This window comes from Prunus dulcis, unplaced genomic scaffold (genome assembly GCF_902201215.1).
Source record: "Prunus dulcis unplaced genomic scaffold, ALMONDv2, whole genome shotgun sequence".
In the NCBI taxonomy this organism is placed as follows: domain Eukaryota; kingdom Viridiplantae; phylum Streptophyta; class Magnoliopsida; order Rosales; family Rosaceae; genus Prunus; species Prunus dulcis.
Window position 1 is genome coordinate 76,887 of NW_023010030.1, and position 2,559 is coordinate 79,445.

General features: G+C 34.2%; 1 long non-coding RNA gene across 1 annotated transcript; it reads left to right on the forward strand.

Moving 5' to 3' along the window:
• Window positions 1–422: 422 nt before the first annotated feature.
• On the forward strand, window positions 423–1,407 carry LOC117612602. Its single transcript, XR_004583463.1, has 2 exons — window positions 423–696; window positions 1,230–1,407. It is a non-coding gene; the product is annotated as an uncharacterized LOC117612602 (long non-coding RNA).
• The last annotated feature ends 1,152 nt before the right edge of the window (window positions 1,408–2,559 follow it).

A 2,559-nucleotide genomic window follows, 5' to 3' on the forward strand; every position in this document is an offset into this window, starting at 1 on the left:
TATGCAAACAAATTCAGAAATTCGGTGCGGGTATGGGAAATAGTCTCCCGATAAGAACGGGGATGGAGATTCCCCAAAACCTATTAAACGGGGATGAATTCAGAGACGGGGATGGTACTGTCATACCCGGCCCTTACCCGACCCGTTGCCATCGAAACACATAAAATAAAAAACAATACAAAAACAAATGGACTTGTTTCCGTCAAACTCTCTGGTCATATGTTTTTGGTGGTTTGCCTGGGAAAATTCTACGGTGGACCTGGTGCATGGATGCGCCAGGTCCTATTGACCGTCAGATTGAGAAAATAGTACAAGGGCTAATCTCTACCGTTGAAAGCTAGTAACTGGAAACTTGTTACTGTAGGTTAAAGTGTTAAAATAAAATAAAATAAAACAAACCGAAATAGGAACGCAAGAAGCAGAAGACGAAGAAGAAGAAGAAGAAAGGCAGGGTGTGAAACAAGAACGTCGTGGTCGCTCTTAAATCTTCTTCTCCGTCTGATTTTCTTTCGACATCGAGTTTGCTGCTACTTAAGTGATGGCTGGGCAGGTTGAAATTTATGACATTGCTTGGCATATCAACTCCAAGCTATCTAAGACAAGGTGAGTCCGAATAAAATTTGGGAAAACTCAACCTCAATCTTCCTCTTCCTCGTTGCCAACGGATCACACAATAAAACTCAGATGTTGTGACGGGTAAGCACTTCTCATCCTCTTGATCTTCATGTCTTTTTTAGCTTCTTCTGTGATGGGTATCTAGGTATAAGTTGGTTAGATTTTGGGGTTTAGTGTTTTTGAATTGGGGTTGAGCTAAAAGGTTTTTGTCTAATTAATTTATTTGTCGTCTATTTAATAGGCTTAGGGTATGAACTTTCATATTCCTTTAACCCACCATTGCTATTTTGTGTATCAGAGTATGAGATTTCATTAAACTCATATTTATTGGAAAAATAAATAATCATAAAAACTATTAATCTGATTTCTTTATGATTAATTCCCTGTCATTTATTTTTTTTTTTCAAATATTCATACAAATTATATCCCCTACTTGGTTAATTGTGGACATATTTATACAAACTTGTTAATCAAATATGTCATTTTTTAATCCAATTACTAATTGGTTAGTCCAATTTTGCAAATAGTGTACGCATATTGCATGTTATTGACAGCCTTTTAAATTTTGAGAATGTAAATATAATATGTGATTTGTCAATGCAATTGACAAACAGGTAGCGCCATTTGTATTCCATCGTGCAATTGACAAACGAAGCAGTGCCATTTGCATTCCAATCATTTAGTTTGATACTTTTAATCTGTTTTCTGTGATCCTCTCCCATTGTTTACGCGTTTCTATTTTTTGATAATTTGGGTACGCTGATATGAATGTGATGGATTGACAATTAGGTATGCTGATATGCATATGTGATTTTTATCTCCTTTGCTCTTCTCGTGAGCAATTTCTCTATTCTAGTGTTGTTGTATTTTTTATTTTTTTTTGAATGGTGCAGTTTATTGTTTGCTTGAACTCCTAGTTCTATATATGATCATGATTTTTGAGCTTGGACAATTTACTTTTCTTGTATGTTAGTTATATGATACGTTAATATGCATGTTTCTTTTTTGTGATATTTTCTTTAAGGTTTTGCATAATCAGAATGGTTAGATGCACTAAATTCCATAGTTTGTGATCTTTAGGTGTTTAATTTAGGTGATACATAGAAAAGAAAAATAATCAAATGACAAAGGTTGTTTGGTAATTGACAATAAAGGTCGTTTGGCAATTGACAATCAGTCGGTCGGTTTTTGCAAAGTTGAATGGCAATTACATAGAGTCTGTTTGTCGATTGCATTGTTGTGAGATGTGAATGTGTTGTAGCAAAATAAGGAAATTTGTCTGAGATTGCAAGTCGGCATGATGGATGTTGAGATATTGGAGTGCAAACTGGAGTGAGGGCTTTTCCAAGTGGCTTTAGGAGTTTAATTAGTTTAAGTTATTTATTTTATTTTACTTTCCTTTTTTAATAAGGACTTGTTGTCCAAGTTAGGTTAGGATTTTTAATTAGTTTTTTTTCATATTCCTTCTGGCTGTGGGTAGCATATAACAAGGGCTACTCGTTATTTTGATTAAGGTATGCATCGGAAATCACAAACATGGTCTTCTTTGTGTCGGTTGTGACAATTGGAATACTAGTATACTTCCATTTTATTGTTTAAAAAAAGAAAAAGAAAAAAAAGAAATGGAGATAAGCACGTAAACACATATTTGCAATACCATAGAGTTGCAAGGGTAAAATAAATATAAGTTATAAAATTTGAATTGTAACATACATTTGGACAAGTTTAATTATTTCCCCTAAAAATATTTGAATTAATTAAGGGTAAAATAAATACAAGTTAAAACAGATAGAAAATATTAGGTCATACGGATGGAAAATTCTACGATGGGCATGGCGCATGGATGCGCCCACTGTTATAGACCATTGGATAAATAGTTGGTGATGTGGAGTTATCCACACCGTTGTGTTAGTTACCGGATCAATCGGATGTTGTAGGTAAAAA